General features: G+C 46.0%; 1 long non-coding RNA gene across 1 annotated transcript; it reads right to left on the bottom strand.

Annotated features, from left to right (window-relative positions):
• Nucleotides 1–4,917: 4,917 nt before the first annotated feature.
• LOC142586030 (uncharacterized) lies at nt 4,918–7,778 on the bottom strand. The gene is made up of 3 exons (XR_012829178.1): nt 7,043–7,778; nt 5,358–5,432; nt 4,918–5,299 (listed from the first exon to the last, which is right to left on the bottom strand). It is a non-coding gene; the product is annotated as an uncharacterized LOC142586030 (long non-coding RNA).
• Nucleotides 7,779–16,656: the final 8,878 nt, after the last annotated feature.

The raw sequence follows: 16,656 nt of genomic DNA on the forward strand, positions 1-16,656 counted from the left end.
CCTGCCTGTTTGTATGAGAGATTAAACCCGATATTACTTCCTTCTAGCGCCCTCTCCATCCTCACCATGTACATCATAAACAGCAGCGGGGATAAAGGGCACCTCTGCCTCAGTCCCTTGTTGATATGAACTTTCTCCGCGCTCCTCATCCCTTCCCATTCAACGCAAACAGTATTTTCTAGGTAAATCTCTCTCAAAAGCTGTATACAATCGTTACCTAAGCCTTCCCCTTCCAGAATATCCCACAAAATGCTGCGGTCTACGTTGTCGTATGCTCCTGTAATGCCCAATAAGGCCACATACAACGGTCTGCTTTCTGCTTTTGATATTTCAATACACTGAGTAAGAACAAACAAGTTATCATCCAAACGCCTACCTATTCTAAAGCCATTCTGAAGCTCTCGCAAAATGCCATTATTTTCTGCCCATGCTTGAAGCTTTAATTTGATTGCCTGCATTGCTAGCCTGTATATTACCGATGTAATGGTCAACGGTCTATACGAGTGAATTCTGTCTTTCTCCCCCTTACCTTTATAAATTAAATTCATTCTACTTTGTCGCCAACTGTCTGGTATTCGTCTATTTTTTAAAGTTTTTTCAACTGCTTTCACGAGAGCTTCCTTACTTTTTGGTCCCAGTTCATTTATCAGCCTAACGGGAACCTCGTCTAGCCCTGTGGCTGTGCGCTTAGGAATTTTCTCTTCCGCTTTCTTCCAGTTTAAATTTGTAAGCACTAGCTCCTTGCCCCCTTGGGTCTCTTTCATGCTCTTTTTTTCTTCAAATACAACCTCGTCCTTGCCTTTGAAAGATTCGGCTGTTACTTTTTGGATGTAATTTATTGCTGCTTCTCCTTCCAGTCTGTTTTCATCTTCGTCTAGGATATGTTGTTGTATTGTTGTTGACTTCCTGCCTAATAATTTTATGTGATTCCAAAATATTCTAGGTGCGGCCTTCTTTTTCTCACGTATTTCTGACAACCAACTTTCACTTTAACCTTTTAATTTTGCTTGCACCAGTATTTGAACCATAGACTTTTTCTCCCGGTATATTTCCCATTTACTGGTTACTTCATCCTGTGGCAACTGCGCCTTCTTTGCCTGCCTGTGCTCTCGAGATGCTTTCTGTCGTTCGGCGATCGCTTCTCGTATCTCCTTGTTCCACCAGCTTTTCGGTTTCTTTTTTCCTTTCCAATGAACATGTTGTTTCTCTTTCCGTATTTCTGTCGTTACTACACTTAGAAGCTCACCATATTCCCACCCCTTACTTGGCAACTTGCCAATTTCTTCCTCCACTCTAGTGACTATATTTGCTATTTGTTCAGCGTTCAAATTTGGACTGGCCATTTTGCTTTCGTTGCTCTCTTTCCCAACTACATATCCCATTTTCAAAATGATGCGTTTATGGTCACTCCCTATGCTGCTAAACCCTTCCTCATCGATGACCATTTCTCTCAACTTATCATGAATTCCTTCTGTCATCAGACAGTAATCAATGGTCGATTGCCGGTTTCCCACTTCCCACGTGATCTGTCCTTCACACTTAGGCCCTGTATTCACGATCACGAGGTTATGTTGCTCGCAAAGGTCTAGCATTGACTTCCCGTTATTGTCGGTATAGCCATCTAAATCCTGTATGTGGGCATTCATGTCACCTAATAGGACTATCTCAGCACCATTCCCGAAACCCCTAATATCAGCGCTTATGCATTCCACTAACTCTTTATTCTTCTCTGTGCAATTTATTCCGGTCCACAAATACGTAACTCCAAGCCAAGTTTCTTTCCCACTCATTGTACCTGATAACCAAAGATGCTCTTGACATTGTGAATTTACTCTTTTCCATTTGGCTCCCTGATGGATGAGCATTCCGACTCCTTCTCCCTTTCTTTCCGACTTAGTTCTGTTGCACCCTTCCCATACATAATTCTCAATAACTGGCGGCTCTTCTGAGTCTCTAAGGTGCGTTTCTGTAACCGCATACACCCCTATTTGTTCTCTATGTAACTGCTCCTCAATCTCTGCCCACTTTTCCTTTCTTCTACCGCCCTGCATGTTTATGTAGCCTATTGCATGGCGAGCTCTTGTTCTTGCTTTCCTCCTTTTTCTGTTATCGACGGCGATGCTCTTCTGATGTTCCCCTAGGGGACCTTCTTTATTACTACCTACTCTGACCTCCTGAGCGCACGCGGGCCCCCTAAAAAAGCAACAGCGCGACCCCCAAGTCGCCAGCCCACTTCTCGTGCTAGCCTGTAATTGAAGTGGATCCCATCTCGTTTAAAACCACCACAACTTCTCACTTCCCTGTTTACTTCGACAACCTCGAAGCCTTTCTCTCGGCTCATTTTCCATATAAACATCACTATGGTGATGTTGCGAAGTGCCCCTAGCGGTGGCTAAATTTTCACCGCGTTTCGCGCGCTCCTCCTCGATGGCGTGGATAAGGCGCCTGCCACACTACCCCCTTCTAGCCACCATACATATACCGTCATCCCATGACGGCACGGTGCCCCATAGAGTTTCTCACTATAACAATGTAGTGAGAAACTCTATGCGGTGCCCCCTTAAGAAACTCCCATAGACGGTGGCGCCAGCGTAGCAGCATGGCGAACTAGGAAGCTGAGGAATAGATACCTACAGCCGAGGGAGGGGGTCCAACGTGGTTCTAGTGTGGGAAAGGAGGTGAAGGAGACGGAAAGAAAAATGTGGGAAGAAAGAATGCTCGGAAAGCCAGCGCTATCAATGTATAGGTCACAAAAACAGGAGATTAAGAGAGAGCTCTTATTTGATAACTCGCGGGGCAGCTCACTATTATTCGAAGCTAGGACAGGGGTTTTGAGAACGAAAACATACAGGGCTAAATTTGAAGACGTGGACCTTCGGTGCACAGCATGCGGAACCGAAATGGAGACCACTGAGCATATAGTGCTGAGATGCACAGACTTTCGCCCAACCCTGGCAGAGGGAACAGTGGCAGATATGGAACACTCTAAGAACAGTTTACACCCTTTGGCTTGCCCCTTCTGCCACACAAAAATAATCGTCATCTGCATTGATGCGTTTCCTTTCTTTATCGCTGCAAGCCCGGAACTTTCCAGTGACGAACGGCACGCGCGTTATCAGAAGGGGCGCTCCAAAGGGTGTAAACTGTTCTATGCTGATAACGCGCGTGCCATTCGTTACTGGAAAGTTCTGGGCTCGCAGCGATAAAGAAAGGAAACGCATCAAGGCAGATGACGATTATTTTTGTGTGGCAGAAGGGGCAAGCCAAAGGGTGTAAACTATTCTTAGAGTGAAGGGGCATTAGGTTTTCCCGGGGAACGAGGGCAAATAGACGTGAAAAGAGTGGCAGTAACGAAGGGGAGGCTAGAGGATTGGTGGAGGAAGTCAAGCGATAGATAATACTATAAATCGGGGAGATAATGTTTCCTCTACTGTGTTAGATAGTTATTTTGGGGGGAGGAGGGGAGTGAAAACTAGGTTAAGGAAAAGAGGATATAAACAAAGGGGAAAAGAAGAATAATAATAAAATAGGAAGGGGAGCAAAAGGCTAGGTGGCGCCAGCCGCCGCCCGTTACAAAGGGTATAGCCGCCATCCATCCATCCATCCGGCGTCTCGCTTGTGGTGTCGTGATGTGTGCGTGCAGCCGTGTGTTTGGGCTTTATAAGTTGGTTCTTTATTCTATGTTGCGGGACTGTGTGGGTGTGGTCCATGTTGGCCGTACAGGTGGCAGTTATGCAACCGAGGGATCATCCTGTGGAAGTTTCCGGCGGTATGCGGTTTTCAGCGGTCACGCCTGTTGCAGAAGTGTCACTCGACGAGGTTACGAGTTTGAAGCTGTGGTCAGATTCCTCGTTGGCGTTCCGTAATTCTCTTCGCACGGACGCGGTATGTTGCAAAAGCCGCTTTCGCGATCTATCGTCGCGACGATAGATCGGGTTTTTTTATTATTATAAGTACTGATCCAGCTGTAGGGCACATGTAACCGACAAACGGAAGTCTCAGGAGAGCATCTGAGATTATAATAAAGCAGGCGGCGCAGGAACTCCAGGGCACCCAAGGGACAGTGGGAGGATCAAAGCTCGAAGCAGAACGGTACATAGGTTGGGGCCGCCGAGGCAAATGTGTGCCAGGGAGTGTTCGCACGGACAGCTCCCCTGGCACGCGCAGCAGTGCCTCGCAAGGTCGAGATACATTAAAGGCACCTGCGCCCATGATCTTTCTTTTGCCTCGGTGCAGTGAGCACGATTAACGAGAATAATATGGAGAGCATCCGGTGCAGTCGCGAATGCGTCATGGCAAATGTAGCTCGCGTCGCCTGGCGTGTGTAGTAACATCAGAGTTGGTTGTATGAACTTTATGCATGATACGCTTTGTTACGGTACCTTAACGGAATAGGTCTAGAGGACGGTGTTGGTACATTTTTTCGTACCGCCCTAATCCTATACCCCCCACTACAAACACACACACACATACCCCCCCCCCTTTTTTTTTATGTATACATACAATTCCTTGCCATGACGGATCGTAGCCTCCTTTACTTTTGAACAATAGAGGAGGCTATGGACGGATTGAACAGTTCAAGTTGTCAACTTGTCAATAACTGTCATAGGAATTGCTGTAATAAACACAATTCCACGATCGGATTGTTTACTCTCATTTTTTGTTGTAACACTGAGGACTACATAGAACTTTATTTTGTATATGTGAGAGAAGCATGTGGATATCACGAGCTTAAGCCAATGTGTGATACACAGACAAAGCAGCTGCTACAACATGAACTGCATTGAGGGCCACACAACACATACGTAATTAAAGGTGCAAAATATAGGAGGAAGCTTCAAAATACGTTCTGTAGCACTGCAAAGTATAACATATTGTATGTGTACAATAAATGTTCAAAAAAACAATGCATCAATGTCCTATTTGCCTTCAAGTTTATTATCAAGTTCAAGTTTACTGAAGTTTATTATGAGCATATGTACAACAGGAATCTACTGACACACCCGCAGTCAAGGTGGCTGTTCGAGGTGTGCTGGCTGCCTCGGTGTAAGAAAAAGAAATTGGGTGAATGTCGACACCAGTGCCACTGCTTCTTGCCTCTGACCTGCACGTGCCTCCACGGCATCTTTGTGCACAAGTGTGCTGGCGTGGCGAGGCGTAGGAGTCATCCGAGAGAAAGAGTATCGTTTACATGGAAAAGTGGCTGTTCACATTGCCTGTCGCTTTCCCTCAAATGTTCCCTTGGCGACTGGGGTGACACACCCGCAGTCGAAGTGGCTGTTCGAGGTGTGCTGGCCGCCTAAAAGAAAAAAAATAGATGAATGTCGATACCAGTGCTATTGCTTCTTGCCTCTTACCTGCATTTGCCTCCACGGCCTATTGGCTTGCGGAGTAAGTATGAGGGAGCTGCAGTGGCTAGGCGTAGTCATTGTCTAAGCAAAAAGAAAAGGCCATTCAAATGGGGAATTATGGAAATAAATGCAGTTGTTATGTCTGCTTCTTGCACTCTTCTTGCCTAAAAGTTTTCAAACATAGTGTCCAGTACACACCAGCACTCTGACTGCTTCTGCTTTTTACCTGCAGGTGTTGCTGCGAGATCTTAGTATGGCTGCGTGCAGCATTGTAGCACTTGGTGGAGGCATTTGAAGTGGTAGCCAAAAATATAAAGAATCCTCCTTGTCTGCATGAATGCTTTCAATTTCTAAATGCAGTGGTAACTATCACTATTAGTTCAAGGCCACCCACATCTATGCGGAAAGTGCCATAGCTCGAAACTGAATTTTTTCTTTAGTGTTTCACAAGGCGTCTGATATGTCCACATTAGATGTGATGTGTTTGTTTTTATTTATCCCAGTGTGGAGAGAGCATCATTAAATTGTTTTTTATTTTTGCGTGTCTTGTTTTTTGGTTTATTTCTGAATTTATCAACCAGCAGTCTCATGATGCTAAAGTGACTTATGTAATGGCAATCAGCTTTTGTTTTGCAGAAAAACAACGCATTTCCTGACCCATTGTTTGACATCCTCTCACTCGCATAATTTTGCAGAGTACTCTACCTATATTGACTTGCTTGACCTCCACTAAAGAGTCTTGCATTTTCAAATACGACTCTTTCCTTAAAATCATTTGACACTTCTCGTAATTTCTGTACCTTGGGCTTCTGATACTCTGCATTCACCATTTTTGCTTGTTTCTGACTAGAAATGTCTTCATTAATTTAGAGCTTAAACTTTACCTTTGGAACACACGGAAGGGCTTGCCATTGCATATATGCATAAAAGGGAAATATGTTTCATTAAACATTTGCAAAATCCAACTGAAGATTGATGAATGCAGCTTGAAGTGAGATATGACTGAATGAGCCATAAAAGTAACTCATTTCACTTGGTAAATTAAAACACATATTAGTGTGATGTACAAGATACGTTACACTAACGTGGTGGGTTCTCTTGCTTATACAGCAAAATAATCGGTTCGCGAGAAAAAACATTATCTTTGCATACCCCTTGTACACACTGATTTAAGGAAAATCAGCTGGAGCTGTCCACATGATCACTTATTTTACTTGCGAGTATACTCAACAAAAGTGTGTCCCAGCTGCTTAGTGGTATTTGAGATTATGTCAGTATTGCATATGGTGCCTGTTGTCTCAAATAATTAATTTTGAAAATGCTCGCAGGGATCTGATGTGCATATCTGCAGTTTATGGATACATGTAAAAGACTCAGCATCAAGTGCAAGTGAACGGTCCCACAAACCCGGAGTCGACCATGCAAATAGATTCGCTGCACAAATTTGTGACCAGAAAAATATTCCACATGAAATGGCATGCAAGGAAGTGTTGAAAATATTGCACAGTTAATAAAACGCCTACGCTATTAAGATGTGGTTTGATGCACTCGCTATGCAAAACGGAGGTGAGGCGTGCAGACAGGACACAAGAGAAGAGTATTTACAAGCAAACAACACGAGCGCTGCCCAATTCTCTACTCTTGTGTCCTGTCTGCACGCCTCACCTCTGTTTTGCATAATGAATCCTTACCAACTAGCTCAGCTTTCTGTCGTTCTAAGTCTCGATGCACTCGATTTCGTCCGCATTAGGCACTCGCCTCTTGATTACTTCGTGGCACAGAAATACTCGGCATCAGGCTGTTTTTCTGCTGTGGCCTTTGTAGAAGCATGATTGTTCAAAGTGCAACAATTAAACAGATTCTTTGAGTTGCTTGCGGCTTCGCCAGTACAATTCCGGTGCGCCGGTCCGCCTGTCCAGCAATTTCCTACTGAAGGGAAACCTGCAAATAAAAACACCGCTCCGCATGTGGAAAAATGCTCTACTGTGACGCTTCTCAAACGATTGTGATGCACCACAAGAGCTGCCTACTCGCGTGATATTCTCAACAAGGAGATACATTCGTTTACTTACATGTGAAGTTATATGCCAGAGCACTTCGGGGCTTCGGTGGCACATAAGGCACGAGTTTGCCATTGCGTCCGATGTCGACGCGCGATCGCATGTCAAACCTAAACTGTACGAAACTACTGCGCATCCAAAAAACAGATTCGAAACCGAAATTCGCGTCATTCTTTATTGCATGAATGCGTACATCGTGATTTACATAAGTCACGGACTTAGCGATCGCTTTCTGTAAACCGAATATTAACGTACCACCTTCATAAAGCCATCAGGTATGCGTTTTTGGATGACAAAGCATAAGGTGACCTGTACTTGCTTTCAGCTCTTTCAATAGTAATTGCGCTGGCCACATTGACCAGTAGCAACAGGGCGGCGCCCTAGAGGTAGGGTGGCTAGAATGGGGAGGTGTGAAGACCGGCCTCCGGAAGCTGGCCCCAAAACGCGTTCCTGCCACGTGACGGCGCTGCCGGCCGGGGCGCCGTTTAGGGCGCCGTAGTTTCTCGGGGCGTCTGCATACCTCCGAGCGGGAAAATCATTTGGTAGCGCTTAGCTTTTGCGTTTGAATGCGTTAAAATGTGACCAGACTTTTTTCTCTACATTGTAGATGCTGAGAGAACTTAATGATATTTCGCTGCTCTCATTCCACATGGGAACAGCGAGCACCGACCACGCAGCCGACACAGCAACGGTTTTTGCGACCACCTCCTGCCGAGATTAGCGCGCTTATGCCTTACTGAAAATATAGTTCATAGGAATTGCCGCGCAAGGCGAGTGCATTGGAATAACCTTGAATGTGTCGCCCGCACATAAGTCACATATTTGGGATTGCAACATTACTTTAAATGGAGGAAGTTCATGCAATATATCAGCATTGTGGTGAAGAAATACAAAGCGCTTGCGACTTAATACATGTTTATTGGAAATAACACAGTTATTGCATAACATCACATTCTTACAAAACGCAGGGCTTAACCTTCTTGGCTTTGTTGTGGATGACACACTGATTTAAGCTTTTGAGGAAAAAGTGAATACGTGTTATACAATAAAACCTAGACATCGATCCAGTTAGATCAGCGGAATGCCTCCTGCAGCCAATCTGTGGCACATTGGCTGCTAAAAACAAAAATTCTTCCCAACTTTTGCGCGCAGTCGCGTAGTGCTAAATGCACGAGTGAACCTGTCCTCGAGTGTCTGAATGACGATGTATAGACATGCTGAGGGATACAGAAGCCCCCGAGACGCGGTCCCGTATGACAACAGCAGAAGTCGGTCGAGAATACAAAGCTTGGACCCCATCTGCCGAAAACCCACACTAAAACCAGCCCCTTGCAGAACACGGAAAAGGTACCTATGGCTAATGATGCCGAAAGCCTTCTCCTGATCGAAGGAGCAAAGAATACCGGAAGTTTCCTGGTATTTCCCTCCAGGAGAAGGTCCCTCACCGCTAAACCGTGAAGCTGAGTAGAGCGCCCCTGGACACTATACATGCCCGGTATGGACCCAAAACAGTGCTGAGCACTGCTGTGAGTCGCGTACACAGGCACTTTGCTATGAGCTTATAATCGCAGCTCAGAAGCGTGATTGGATGCCATGCTCTCAGATAGGAGCTCCTCGACTCGTCCTTACAAAGTAGAGTGATTAGCCCCTCTCGTTGAGACGCTAAGTCCCTTCACCGAGTAGCCTGTTCACCAGTGATATGAACGGCTTCGCTAACAGTGTCCAAAATTTAACATAAAATTCGACTGTCAGACCATCGGATCCTGGCCTGCGATTACGCTTCATAGACTTCAAGGCCGAAAATAGCTCGTGCTCATCTATGGCTGAGTCGCACGCTTGTGGTGGCTCAGCTGGTGAAGCAAACGGAAATACAGCTGGAGAGGCAACTAGAGAGGCACACAAGGTCATGTAAAACTGCCTCACCAGTGCAAGAACTCCATCTGGTGAGTCGACTATGCTACCATCACTTGGATCTATTAGGGAAAGAGAGTTGTGTTCTTCCTTGAAATATGCTTACGTAGGACATTTCTGCTGCACCACGCTTCCATTTCCCACAGCTCTGCTCAGGCTGTGGCCCTCAAGCCGTCCCAGCGTCGCTGCAGGAGAATCCGAAGTTCCTTTCGGAGTGAGGCCAGAGCCGAAGCAACACCAGGCCCGCCGGACAGTGGCCTCGAGAGCAGGAGGATCGCGTCGGAGACGGTTTTATTCGCCCCACGCTCCTCGTGCGCTCGAAGCTTGCCCCAAGACCTGAAGCACTCACGCACTCTGACCTTCACGCCATCCCATTCTGTGCCACTTAGATTCGCTGTGTTGTGAAGCGATCGAAATTAAGGAAACGCGAAAAAAATACAGCTGCACTATACCGACCACGAGAATTACTTTGCACTGCACCGTGGCCTGCGAGACTGATAAGCACACGGCGCTCCCGCGCTAGCCACCCTACCCGCGCCCCCGACGAAAGCGCCAAATTTTTCCCCAGTGGGAGGAACGCGTAGCGGGGCCTCCCTAGGCAATGGCGGCGGCGCCGCGGTCTTCACACCTCCCAATTCTAGCCACCCTACTAGAGGTTCCCACTTTTCCGGCCCAGCTTTTCCTCTAGAGTTGTTCTACTAACTCTATGGGTACAGCGGTCTTGAATGGTTATGCATAGGCAGTTGGCGGCACGTCCAGAGCCGGCCCTAAAACGATTTGTACTGTTCCTGCAGGTGCGCAACTACGTCACAAGAGTTTCAAGTGGTTCATCGGACGTCGGATGCTCTTTTGCACGGATGGCTTCGATGGTGTGGCAGCTCTGCTGAAAAACGTGGAACTTTTCCAGTTCTTCTTGACTTGGGTTCGCGTCACAAGATGGTGCTCTGATCAACAAGCGCCTAAAGCCCCTCAATTTCCCAAAGTAGCGCCATTCACTTCCCTCCTCCTCCGCTCGGCGCGGCCTCGTCGGTGGCGCCGCCGGTGGTGGGCCTGCCGTAGCAGACGACGGCTAACACGCTACGGGAGGAAATCCGCAGAAAAGTTCGTTCGAGCCCTGCGGAGCAGTTTTTTCAATCGAGATCTTTCTTCGCCAGTCGGTAACTGGCCTTTAGAATTTCGTCTTGGAATTGCGGAAGAAATAGAGAAAATTACCATTATTCAAGGAGTATTTAAGGCGTAAAGCGCGCGACGTTGAGAGTTCGTGTTGCTGAAACACGACGCAAGCACGCGGTGTACTCAAACGCGCGTAATTACCAAAGTTTCAGGTGTTGACAGCGTGAAGGTATGTGTACGTGGTTTCGTAGGTTCATTCACGTACCTGCAGGACACTTTTGTTCGGTCGGCGCGTGAGAGATTCCGGTTGTGTGTGGTCAGCAATGCCTGGCAACAGGGCCGTTTTTTTCATTGCGGGTTGCTTTGGTAATCGTGACGACATATTATTTTTTTTTACAAGTACTGCTCCAGGAGGGCACATGTAATGGCTAACGGAGGCCTCTGAAGAGCACGTAACATTACACTAATGCAGGCGTCGCAGGGAGTGTTCACATACAAAATTGGCTGTCCGCGATCTTATACCCCCTTGGCATGCACAGGCTTCGGCAAGCCCCATCCAGCCCTGGTTCTAGCTTTGGTGTTCCCGTTGCCGCTTTGGTGCCCTGGAGGCGCCGTCAATAATACGAAATAATGACAAGTTGTTACAACTAGTAAATAAAATTTATTGAAGAAATACAATCGCGCCGAGGCGCCAACTTCTAAAGCAGCGCTAGCGCGCGAGTATTATGAAACGCCAACGAGGAATTTACCGGCCCACGTACGACTCTACGATCAAAGTGCACGTTAAACATCCCCAGGCGAGCTAGATAAAGTTATCCTGAGCCATCCACTACGACCTCTTAGCTTTAGTCGCTTCGGAACGTTAAAAACGTTAATCACCACAAACCAAATCAATGCATGCGGGCGTACATTCGAAGCTAAGACTGCGTCGTAAGTCATAGTGAGCCTTGCAAAAGCGTCGATAATGTGCTAACTTCTGGTGGAGCTCAAAACACACCCTGAATAAAGTCGCTTTTATGTCACAGGCCAGCTGCAGATGCGTGCATCTCACCGCAAGACAAAACTACATGAAACAAAGAGAGCACATTCGAAAAAAGAAGTCAAACAACGCGCTAAAAACCACGCAGAGCATGAACACACACTTTTTCGAAGCGGAAGGCGTGAACTAGGCTCAAAATAAGAGGTTGTGAGTAGCCGTGGCCCTTACTTCACTAAGCCGTGCGTTCTTTGTCACTTCCTCGAAGTCAGCCCGCCCGATCCTGCGTATCCACACTTCTTTTTGTGTAGCGCCCGCCGGACGGCAAAGCAAAAAACTTTTTGCCCTCGCTGTGTCTGTTGCGGCAACCGAAGGCGCAGCAGCATGGCATCGCAATTATGTTCTCGGCCCTGCACATTCTATTACGCTAACGCACTCTGTCAGTCCGCCTGCCGTAGTTTCGTCGCGCAGGCCCAATAATGGAGGTCGGCGCGCGCTGGAAAGAAAAAATATACAAAAGCGCGGCGCCTGCTCCGCGCTGGAAAGAAAAAAATACACAAAAGCGCGGCGCCTGCTTCCACGTGACACAGATTGGCCAATGGGGGAGCGGAGGAGGCTGGGGAGACAGGAGGCGTCGAGGAGGACCCGCCAGGGTGAGCGGGGTGTCGGAAAGATCTAAGAATGGCGCTACTTTTGAAAAATTGAGGGGCTTTACAAGCGCCGTCATCGTCCCCATAAAAGCGCATCGCTTGCAAGCCGCAAGCGCAGTTGGCGGCACGTCCAGAGCCGGCCCTAAAACGATTTGTACTGTTCCTGCAGGTGCGCAACTACGTCACAAGAGTTTCAAGTGGTTCATCGGACGTCGGATGCTCTTTTGCACGGATGGCTTCGACGGTGTGGCAGCTCTGCTGAAAAACGTGAAACTTTTCCAGTTCTTCTTGACTTGGGTTCGCGTCACAAGATGGTGCTCTGATCAACAAGCGCCGTCATCGTCCCCATAAAAGCGCATCGCTTGCAAGCCGCAAGCGCAGTTGGCGGCACGTCCAGAGCCGGCCCTAAAACGATTTGTACTGTTCCTGCAGGTGAGCCGGTTTCGCTGTAGCAACGTTTCTGTACATTCCATGCCGCCAACTGCAAAACTGTCATTTGCTTGATCTACCGCGTGTGTTCTCTTGTGCGCATGTGTGATGGAGGGAAAAGATTGTGCTCAATGTGGGGTTGATTTTGCCGGCGAAGACCGGTGCATGGAATGCTCTAACTGTGCATTGTTGTATCACCTCGGTCAATAGTTCTCAGGTGTGGCTGAAGGCACATTCTTGTCGATGGGCCCGAAAAAGAGAGAAAAGTGGCGGTGTAAAACATGTAGATCAGCGGATTCTTCCCAAGGCAGTTCTAGCCAGTTAACAGCTATTGCTGAAAAGCTATCGTTGCTGGATTCTATTCGTGCGAAAGTTGAATCTCTTTCCCTGGTTCCGTCGAAAATAGACAAACTGTTGTGCCTCAAGTCCGAGATCGAAGCAGTGAAAACAAAAATGCAGGAAATACACGACTCGGTTGACTTTGTTTCAAATAAATATGATTCCTTACTGAAAGGATCAGCAACACGAGAGAAACAGCTCACTGAATTGTCTTCTAGGGTGATGGTACTTGAGGATCAGGTCGCTTCTCAGGCAGCTGTCATTCAAGACCTTAGAGGAGAAATAAATGCCTCTGAACAGTATAGTAGGTCCTCAAACCTCGAAATTCATAACCTACCCCAACTTCCTAGTGAAAACTTGACTACTACTGTTGCTGAACTGGCCGATCAATTGGGCATTGATTCATTCCTGCCAGGTCACGTAGTAGCTGTGCACCGGTTGCCCAGGAAGAGCAAAACAGCTCCAGTTTTAGTGCGCTTCCTTTCGGCGGGCATACGTGACAGCTGGCTGGCAAAGCGAAAGAAACTGGAATCTCTGGCGAAGGAAAATGAGCCCTCGGTTTTCTTTGTCGAAAACTTGACGAAATACAACAGAGAACTGTTCTGGGAGACAAAGACTAAGGCCAAAGAGGCCGATTTCAAGTTCGTATGGGTGAAACATGGCAAAATTTATGCCCGTAAGAAGGAGGGTGACCCAGTTGTGCGCATAATGAGCCCTTGTGACTTGTCTCGGCTAGTCTGACCTCTTCTATCCTCTGCTTTGTCTGTTGTAATCTTTTTCCTGATTCATGGCTTCGTGCGAACAATTTCGAGACTTTCCTTCTTTTTCTGTTCTTTTAAAACCAGGTGAAGGCACATTCACTGTTTTTCATGCAAACGTGCGTAGTATTCGCAAGCACTGGAATGAATTTTGTGTCCACGCTGGTGCAGTACGTGATATAGCTGATGTTTTTGTCTTAACTGAAATTAATATTGGGCAGGAACATACTGGTCTCTTTCAACTCCAAGGTTATCACAATCATTTTTTGACGCGCAAGGACGGCCGTGGCGGTGGAATTGCCATTTTCATTAAAAATTGTTGGATTTCAAGTCCTCTGAACATAATTTTCACAAGTGCTGAATCGCTAGCCCTTCGTATTCACACACGATCTTTTGCCATCACATTGCTCGCTATTTATAGGCCGCCAAATCAAAGTGTTAGAAAGTTTGTGGACGAATTGCATCTACTTGCTTTTCCATCTGGTCACGTGTGCATGATAGGTGATGTTAACATTGACGTGCTGAAGAAAGAACGACACATTGTAGCTGATTACTTGAACACGCTTGCTGACGTTGGAATAGATTCTATTATCAACCTTCCCACACGTGTCGAAATTTTGGGCACATCGCTTGTGTCTTCATGCATAGATCACGTCAATGTTCGCACTGAGAACGACCAGGTACTTCCGTTTATTATTGAGCAAAAGCTATCCGATCACTTCTATGTTGGGTGTAGCTTTCTATCGTCTCAGCATGCGGCGGCTAACAACCCAGTATCACAGATAGAGGTTATTGATAAAAGAAAGCTGGACTCGTTGTTGCAAGGCTACGACTGGAAATCTTTCCTAGCAGAAGTTCCTGCCAGTCACCTGTATAAATCTTTTATTGCCGTTTATACGCAGGCAGTGCACTCTTGCAAAAACGTAGTCGTCTTAAAGCAACGAAAACCGAAATGCCCGTGGATAAATGGAAATGCTCTAACCGCGTTAGCTGAAAAAGAACTAGCCTGGGCGCGTTGTCGGCGCTCACCTAATAATCAGTATCTTCGTGAAGCTTATAAGATGGCTCGCAATAAAGTCACTGCTGTGCTTAGAGGTGCCAGGCGACAGCACTTCCAAGGTAAATTTTCTGAATTTAGAAATAACCCTTCCAAGACTTGGTCCGTGGTTAACGAATTAAGGGGTCGTCCCCGGAAAGGCGCATACCAAACTATTGCGAAGAATTTCGGTCCACCATCTATAACGTTAGCAGACCAATTTAATTCCTTTTTCTCGTCTACTGCAGCAAGCTTGTCCGGTAATACGGCTAGTTATTGTATGCCACAATCGGTAGTTGACTCTGCATTCCTGCCTGAGTGTACCGAGGATGATATTCGCTATATTTTATTTAACTTAAAACAGCACAAGTCGGTTGGATTAGATGGTGTATCTGTGGACGTCCTTCGCAGAAATTTCGAGGCCCTGAAGAATGTTCTTTTAGCAATTATAAATAACATTATAACCACAAAAGAAATACCGCCTGGCCTTAAGGAAGCGCTTGTAGTTCCTCTCTTCAAAAGCGGACAGGTCAATGTTGTCACAAACTACAGGCCAATTTCGTTACTTTCGTGCATTGCTCTTATACTTGAAAAGCATATTTTTCACGTAATGCAGAGCTTCATTGATGCGCACAACATAATGTCGCCTAATCAGTACGGATTTACTTGTGGGCGTGGCACTAGATTAGCATTAGATGAATTAACCGATTTCCTGAGTAGTACTCTTGAAGTTAGTGCATTCGCTTGTGCATTATTTCTAGACGTATCAAAAGCTTTTGACTCCGTTAACCATGAAATTTTACTTTGTAAACTTCATAGCTATGGCTTCCGAGGGCCTTTTCTAACTTTCCTTGAGAATTATTTGCACGGTCGAATTCAAGTAGTAGTTCTCGGAAATATTAAAAGCAAACCTAGACAGTTGAGCGCTGGAGTTCCCCAAGGGTCGATTTTAGCTCCCCTTTTATTCAACTTGTACGTTAATGATCTCAGTCAAGCAATTTTTCGCTGTCGGGTGTTTCAATACGCAGATGACACGCTTTTAGTATCTCGTCATACTAATTACCATCAAGCCGTGGCTGAATTACAAACTGACACTACAAATGTTATCAGTTGGTACCGTAAAAACTTAATTTCTATTAACCAGAATAAAACTAAATTAGTATGTTTTCACGATCCGCTGAAATCTATTCCTGTCATCACTCCACTGTTTCTTCATTCTCCTCTGTGTAACAATTGCTCTTGCTCTCCTATTCCATACCTCTCAAGTGTCAATTATCTCGGTGTTCATTTCGATTCTAACATGTCCTGGAACACTCACTTGGCTAACGTTTGTGAAAGGCTGCGCAAAATAGCCTGCCTACTGCTAAAGCACTATGCCCAATTTACGTAAGGAAAACAATAGCACATGCATTAGCGTACAGTGTGCTGAGATATGGAATCTGTTCTTTTTATTTCTGTTCAGTGTTTTGGCGCAATAAAGTTGATTCTTTACTAAAATCCATAATTCGGGCGGTGATGTATGGTGTGCACATTACTAACAATTCCAGTCTTTTTTCATGCTCGCACATGCCCTCGTTCAGGCTGTTATTCAAAGAAACGGTAATCCTTTTGTATATATGGAACAATGAGTTCTGCCTTCCGTATGTTCCCGCCAGAGCATTACGTACACGCGACCGCTTTACCTTACCAAGAGTACGGACAAGATATGGCAAACGTGTCCGTGCCTTCTATGTACCTGATGTGTTAAATGACCTGCCAGATAAAGTTTTATCTTCCAGCACACGGAAAGAAGTTAAATCTTATATTTTTGATTTGTATGTGTAATTTCGTTTCTTTCCTTTCTTTCTTTCTTTCTTTCTTTTTTTCTTTAGTTTTATTTTGAGTCTTGTACATAATTGATTTACTGTGCCGCTCCCTGGCTTGCTCCATTCTGCCGAGCGCTGCCCCACAAGCCCATTGTTGGCTTGGGCAGGCTCGTATTTGTATGTCATTTTCGAAATAAATAAATAATTTATATATATTAATAGAACAGT

This window comes from Dermacentor variabilis, chromosome 6 (assembly GCF_050947875.1).
Source record: "Dermacentor variabilis isolate Ectoservices chromosome 6, ASM5094787v1, whole genome shotgun sequence".
Taxonomy (NCBI): Eukaryota; Metazoa; Arthropoda; class Arachnida; order Ixodida; family Ixodidae; genus Dermacentor; species Dermacentor variabilis.